This window comes from Melanerpes formicivorus, unplaced genomic scaffold, assembly GCF_026170545.1.
Source record: "Melanerpes formicivorus ecotype bairdi unplaced genomic scaffold, bMelFor1.0.p_v2 SCAF_524, whole genome shotgun sequence".
NCBI classification, from domain to species: Eukaryota; Metazoa; Chordata; class Aves; order Piciformes; family Picidae; genus Melanerpes; species Melanerpes formicivorus.
In genome coordinates, this window is record NW_027142876.1 from 17,501 (window position 1) to 25,000 (window position 7,500).

Below are 7,500 nucleotides of genomic sequence, written 5' to 3' on the forward strand. Positions count from 1 at the left end.
TAGCGCGCGGAGGCTGGAACCGCGGGGTAGACGTGGTCCCCGGGACGAGGGCCGCCTGGTATCGCCCGCCCGGCCCCCAACCCCCCCCCCCCGCGGCGGCGTAAATGAAGAGAGGCAGTCGGCATGAAACCTTCTTTTATTAAGTGTTGTTTTCATCGAGCGTCTTTCATTAAAGGTTGTGTTCTGAAGCAGTCTTTTCTTCAACAGCGCTGTTCTCCGGGGAGAAGGTCTGCCGGCATCTCTAGAAATCTCCCCCCGCCCCTGACCGCCTCCCCCCCCCGCCCCCGTTGCCGGTTTGCGCGGCGCCCCCCCTTCCCGCCGTTGCCTCTTGCCGCTACCCCCGCGCCCCCCCCCGCTGCCGGTTTGCGCGGAGCCCCCCCTCCCGACGTTGCCTCTTGCCGCTACCCCCCGCCCCCCCCCCGCTGCCGGTTTGCGCGGAGCCCCCCCTCCCGCCGTTGCCTCTTGCCGCTACCCCCCGCCCCCCCCCCGCTGCCGGTTTGCGCGGAGCCCCCCCTTCCCGCCGGTGCCTCTTGCCGCTAACCCCCGCCCCCCCCCCCCGCTGCCGGTTTGCGCGGAGCCCCCCCCGCCTGCCGTTGCCTCTTGCCGCGGCCGCCACCGCCCCCCCCCACACCCCCCGGCCCCCGTTACCGGTTTGCGCAGAGCCCCCCCTCCCGACGTTGCCTCTTGCCGCTGCTGCCACCCCCAGCTCCCCACACCCCCCGGCCCCCGTTACCGGTTTGCGCGGAGCCCCCCCTTCCCCCCTTCGCGGGCTGCCGCTTCCCTCCCGGGCTGCCCGGCTGCTCTCTAACCCCTGCGACCGAGGCGGCGCTGTTAGGGCGGCCGTGCCGGTGCCCCTTGCCGCAGCTAGCCTCTCGCCGCTGCCCCTCCCGTCCGTCGTCCCCCCGTCCCCCAAAAACTTGCTGCTCTCCACGCTGGAGCCTGCACGGGGGAGGTTGCGCTCCGCTCCTCCGGCCCTAAAGCCGCCCTCGCCCGCCCCCCGGCTTGCCGCTTGGCTGGGCTGCCCGCCCGCCCGCTAATCCCCCCAACGCCCCCACCCCAAAAACACCCCAGCCCTACCGCATGCCGCTCCCCCTCTCCCCGCTCTCGCTGACCGCTGCCACCCCCCCCCCACCCCTCCCCCCCGAAACAAACCCCCCAGCCCTACCGCATGCCGCTCCCCCTCTCTCCCTAGCCTGCCCCCCCCGCCGTCGCTTGCTGCCGCCGCCGCCGCCGCCTGCCGCCGGGACCCCGCCTCGGTCTGGTGGCGCGCGCGCTCGGAGATCCCGGGGGAGGGCCCGGGGCAGCGCGGGCAGGCGGGGAGCAAAAAAAGGCGCGGGCGCCAAAAAACGTCGGGGTCCCGGGGTGGCGGAGGGGGGCGGCGGCGGGGGGCGGCGGCGGGTACACGGCGCCGGGTCCAGGGCGCCGGGTCCAGCCCGTCCCGGGGCGGGGACAGGTGGTGTCGTCCGTCCCCGCCCCCGTAACCTGCTCTGAAGCATCCGCTTCCCGCCGCGGTTCGCCCTCCACCCCCCCGCCGCACACGCAGCTGCCGCTTCCCGCCGCCTCTGCCCCCCGCCCCGGGATCAACCACCCGCCGGGTCCAGCCGGTCCCGGTCCCGGGAACCTGCTCCCGGGGCCAGCCGGAGCCATGCCCCCTCCTCTGACGCTTCCAGCTGCCGCCTCCCCTCCCACCCCCCAAACTCACACTGGCCCTCGCCGGCCCGCCCACCCGCCTACCTGCTTGCCCGCCGCCGCTGGGTGGCGTGCCGGACACTCTCGCACACAGGTACACAGACAGGGACACAGGGACACAGGCACTCGGGCACACAGGGACACAGGGACACAGGGACACAAGGACACAGGGACACAGGCACTCAGGCACTCAGGGACACAGGGACACAGGGACACAGGCACTCAGGCACTCAGGGACACAGGGACACAGGGACACAGGCACTCAGGCACTCAGGGACACAGGGACACAGGGACACAGGGACACAGGCACTCAGGCACACAGGGACACAGGTGGCGGGCCGGAGGCCTCTCTCCACTGTGTGGCAGGGGTCCAAGAGCCACCCCAGCCCAACCCAGAGGGTCTTTTGCACCTCTCTAGAGGCCACCCAGAGACCCCAGGCCGCAGCAGAAGCCTCCCCCGCATGCTCTGCAGGCTTCCGACCCACCCCAGGCCGCACCAGAAGCCTCCCCCGCAAGCTCTGCAGGCTTCCGACCCACCCCAGGCCGCAGCAGAAGCCTCTCCCGCACGCTCTGCAGGCTTCCGACCCACCCCAGGCCGCAGCAGAAGCCTCTCCCGCACGCTCTGCAGGCTTCTCAGCCACCCCAGGCCGCACCAGAAGCCTCTCCCGCACGCTCTGCAGGCTTCTCAGCCACCCCAGGCCGCACCAGAAGCCTCTCCCGCACGCTCTGCAGGCTTCTCAGCCACCCCAGGCCGCACCAGAAGCCTCCCCCGCACGCTCTGCAGGCTTCTCAGCCTGCACAGGCCGCACCAGAAGCCTCTCCCGCACGCTCTTCAGGCTTCTCAGCCACCCCAGGCCGCACCAGAAGCCTCTCCCGCACGCTCTGCAGGCTTCCGACCCACCCCAGGCCGCAGCAGAAGCCTCTCCCGCACGCTCTGCAGGCTTCTCAGCCACCCCAGGCCGCAGCAGAAGCCTCTCCCGCACGCTCTGCAGGCTTCTCAGCCACCCCAGGCCGCACCAGAAGCCTCTCCCGCACGCTCTGCAGGCTTCTCAGCCACCCCAGGCCGCACCAGAAGCCTCCCCCGCACGCTCTGCAGGCTTCTCAGCCACCCCAGGCCGCACCAGAAGCCTCTCCCCGCACGCTCTGCAGGCTTCTCAGCCACCCCAGGCCGCACCAGAAGCCTCCCCCGCACGCTCTGCAGGCTTCTCAGCCACCCCAGGCCGCACCAGAAGCCTCCCCCGCACGCTCTTCAGGCTTCTCAGCCACCCCAGGCCGCACCAGAAGCCTCCCCCGCACGCTCTGCAGGCTTCTCAGCCACCCCAGGCCGCACCAGAAGCCTCCCCCGCACGCTCTGCAGGCTTCCCACCCACCCCAGGCCGCAGCAGAAGCCTCTCCCGCACGCCCTGCAGGCTTCTCAGCCACCCCAGGCCGCAGCAGAAGCCTCTCCCGCACGCTCTGCAGGCTTCTCAGCCACCCCAGGCCGCAGCAGAAGCCTCTCCCGCACGCTCTGCAGGCTTCTCAGCCACCCCAGGCCGCAGCTGAAGCCTCTCCCGCACGCTCTGCAGGCTTCTCAGCCACCCCAGGCCGCGCCAGAAGCCTCTCCCGCACGCTCTGCAGGCTTCTCAGCCACCCCAGGCCGCAGCAGAAGCCTCTCCCGCACGCTCTGCAGGCTTCTCAGCCACCCCAGGCCCCAACAGAAGCCTCTCCCGCACGCTCTGCAGGCTTCCGACCCACCCCAGGCCGCAGCAGAAGCCTCTCCCGCACGCTCTGCAGGCTTCCGACCCACCCCAGGCCGCACCAGAAGCCTCCCCCGCACGCTCTGCAGGCTTCCGTCCCACCCCAGGCCGCACCAGAAGCCTCCCCCGCACGCTCTGCAGGCTTCTCAGCCACCCCAGGCCGCACCAGAAGCCTCCCCCGCACGCTCTGCAGGCTTCTCAGCCACCCCAGGCCGCACCAGAAGCCTCCCCCGCACGCTCTGCAGGCTTCTCAGCCACCCCAGGCCGCAGCAGAAGCCTCCCCCGCACGCTCTGCAGGCTTCTCAGCCACCCCAGGCCGCAGCAGAAGCCTCCCCCGCACGCTCTGCAGGCTTCTCAGCCACCCCAGGCCCCAACAGAAGCCTCTCCCGCACGCTCTGCAGGCTTCCGACCCACCCCAGGCCGCACCAGAAGCCTCCCCCGCATGCTCTGTAGGCTTCTGACCCACCCCAGGCCCCAACAGAAGCCTCCCCCGCACGCTCTGCAGGCTTCTCAGCCACCCCAGGCCGCAGCAGAAGCCTCTCCCGCACGCTCTGCAGGCTTCTCAGCCACCCCAGGCCGCACCAGAAGCCTCTCCCGCACGCTCTGCAGGCTTCTCAGCCACCCCAGGCCGCACCAGAAGCCTCTCCCGCACGCTCTGCAGGCTTCCGACCCACCCCAGGCCGCACCAGAAGCCTCCCCCGCACGCTCTGCAGGCTTCTCCGCCACCACAGGCCGCACCAGAGGATCTTTTGCACCTCTCTGGACGCCACCCAGAGACTCCAGGCCGCACCAGAGGCCCCCCCCCCAACCATTTACAGGCTGCAGTGCCAGCCTAGGCCCCGCTGGCAGCCTCCCTTGTCTGCTTTGGAAGGCCTCCCATCCACTCCAGACCTGCCTGGAGGCCTCCCTCGACTGCTCCCGGGGCCCTCGAAGCCACCCTAGGCCTTTCTGGAGGACCTGCTCGACCGCTCGGGCGGCTTCTGACGCACCCTCGGCCATCCGGCGCCCAGCAGCTCCCAGGGCCAGGCACCGGCCTCCCCCTCCGGCCACCCCTGGGGCCGGGGGTGGCTCGGACTCGGCGCCCCCAACGTGTCGTCCCGTCCCCCCCCCGCCCCGCACCGCCGAACATTCGCTGCAGCCGAGGGCTTGCCGCTCGACGCCTACCCCACCCGCCCAGCCCCCCGCTGCGGCCCGGCGCTGCCCCGGCCGCTGCGCCCTGCCTCTCATCGCTCCCCCCACCCGGCAACCGGCCGCCGGGCACGGCAAGTCCCAGGGCAGGGAACAGGTGCTGCCGGGACCCCGTGCTGGCTGCCGGCTTCCCGGGGCTGCCCCGGGCACGGACAGGTCGCCCCCCCGCCCCGGCGAATGTTCACCGAACCGGCTGCCGGCTGCCTTCGAGCACCCCCCCGCCCCCCGCCACTATCGTCCCCCCCCGCCCCCCCTCCGCCTCCGCTGCCGCTTCTCCCCGCACCGCCTCCACTGCCTCCCCCCGCCGCCGGCGAACGAGTCGCCGGATCCGTAGGGTGCCGGGAGCCCGAACGGCGAGCGGCTCCGGCTGCTGCCGGGACCGCGGGGATTCGAGCCGCTCCGGCCGCGGCCGGGACCCCCGTGCCGGAAGCCGGCATCCCGGGACGGCCCCGGGACGGCCCCGGTCGCCGGCCGGGTGACGTTCAGCGAAGCGGCTGCCGCCAGTCTTTGGGCCTCCCCCGTGCCGGGGCCGCGGGGATTCGAGCCGGTCCGGCCGCGGCCGGGATCCCGGGCCGGACGATGGCTTCCCGGGCCGGTCCCGGTCGCCTCCCGGGTGACGTTCACCGAAGCGGCTGCCGGCTGTCTTCGAGCCCCCCCCCCCCCTCCGCCTCCGCTGCCGCTTCTCCCCGCACCCCCTCCACTGCCTCCCCCCGCCGCCGGCGAACGAGTCGCCGGATCTGTAGGGTGCCGGGAGCCCGAACGGCGAGCGGCTCCGGCTGCTGCCGGGACCGCGGGGATTCGAGCCGCTCCGGCCGCGGCCGGGACCCCGTGCCGGAAGCCGGCATCCCCGGACGGCCCCGGGACGGCCCCGGTCGCCGGCCGGGTGACGTTCACCGAAGCGGCTGCCGGCTGTCTTCGAGCCCCCCCCCCCTCCGCCTCCGCTGCCGCTTCTGCCCGCACCCCCTCCACTGCCTCCCCCTGCCGCCGGCGAACGAGTCGGCGGATCCGTAGGGTGCCGGGAGCCCGAACGGCGAGCGGCTCCGGCTGCTGCCGGGACCGCGGGGATTCGAGCCGGTCCGGCCGCGGCCGGGACCCCGTGCCGGAAGCCGGCATCCCGGGACGGCCCCGGGACGGCCCCGGTCGCCGGCCGGGTGACGTTCAGCGAAGCGGCTGCCGCCAGTCTTTGGGCCTCCCCCGTGCCGGGGCCGCGGGGCTTCGAGCCGGACCGGCCGCGGCCGGGATCCGGGGCCGGACGATGGCTTCCCGGGCCGGTCCCGGTCGCCTCCCGGGTGACGTTCACCGAAGCGGCTGCCGGCTGTCTTCGAGCCCCCCCCCCCCCCTCCGCCTCCGCGGCCGCTTCTGCCCGCACCCCCTCCACTGCCTCCCCCCGCCGCCGGCGAACGAGTCGCCGGATCTGTAGGGTGCCGGGAGCCCGAACGGCGAGCGGCTCCGGCTGCTGCCGGGACCGCGGGGATTCGAGCCGGTCCGGCCGCGGCCGGGACCCCGTGCCGGAAGCCGGCATCCCCGGACAGCCCCGGGACGGCCCCGGTCGCCGGCCGGGTGACGTTCACCGAAGCGGCTGCCGGCTGTCTTCGAGCCCCCCCCCCCCTCCGCCTCCGCTGCCGCTTCTCCCCGCACCCCCTCCACTGCCTCCCCCCGCCGCCGGCGAACGAGTCGGCGGATCCATACCGTCCCGAGAGCCCGAGGCGGCGGCACCCAGTGCGGGTCCGGCCGAGGCCGGGACCCCGTGCCTGTCGCAGGCTTCCCGGGACGGCCCCGGAACGGCCGCGGTCGCCGGCCGGGTGACGTTCTCCGAAGCGGCTGCCGGCTGTCTTCGAGCCCCCCCCCCCCCTCCGCCTCCGCTGCCGCTTCTGCCCGCACCTCCTTCACTGCCTCCCCCCGCCGCCGGCGAACGAGTCGCCGGATCCGTAGGGTGCCGGGAGCCCGAACGGCGAGCGGCTCCGGCTGCTGCCGGGACCACGGGGATTCGAGCCGCTCCGGCCGCGGCCGGGACCCCGTGCCGGATGCCGGCATCCCGGGACGGCCCCGGGACGGCCCCGGTCGCCGGCCGGGTGACGTTCAGCGAAGCGGCTGCCGCCAGTCTTTGGGCCTCCCCCCGTGCCGGGGCCGCGGGGCTTCGAGTCGGTCCGGCCGCGGCTGGGACCCCCGTGCGTGTCGCAGGCTTCCCGGGACGGCCCCGGAACGGCCGCGGTCGCCGGCCGGGTGACGTTCACCGAGGCGACTGCCGGCTGTCTTCGAGCCCCCCCCCCCCCCTGCCGGAGCCGCGGGGATACGAGCCGGTCCGGCCGCGGCCGGGACCCCGTGCCGGAAGCCGGCATCCCGGGACGGCCCCGGGACGGCCCCGATCGCCTCCTGGGTGACGTTCACCGAAGCGGCTGCCGGCTGTCTTCGAGCCCCCCCCCCCTCCGCCTCCGCTGCCGCTTCTCCCCGCACCCCCTCCACTGCCTCCCCCCGCCGCCCGCGGACGAGTCGCCGGATCTGTAGGGGGCCGGGAGCCCGAGGCGGCGAGCGGCTCCGGCTGCTGCCGGGACCGCGAGGCTTCGAGCCGGTCCGGCCGCGGCCGGGATCTCGTGCCGAACGTCGTCTTCCCGGGACGGTCCCGGGAGGGCCCCAGTCTCCTCCCGGGTGACGTTCACCGAAGCGGCTGCCGGCTGTCTTCGAGCCCCCACCCCTGCCGTGGCCGCGGGGATTCGCCCCGGTCCGGCAGCTGACGGTTCCCTGTGTCGGACGCCGGCTTCCCGGGACTGCCCCGGGACAGCCCCGGTCGCCTCCCGGGTGACGTTCACCGAAGCTGCTGCCGCCTGTCTTTGTCCCCCCCCCCCCGTGCTCTCCCTCAGGCGGGAGGTAGACGTGCTCTCCCTCGGCG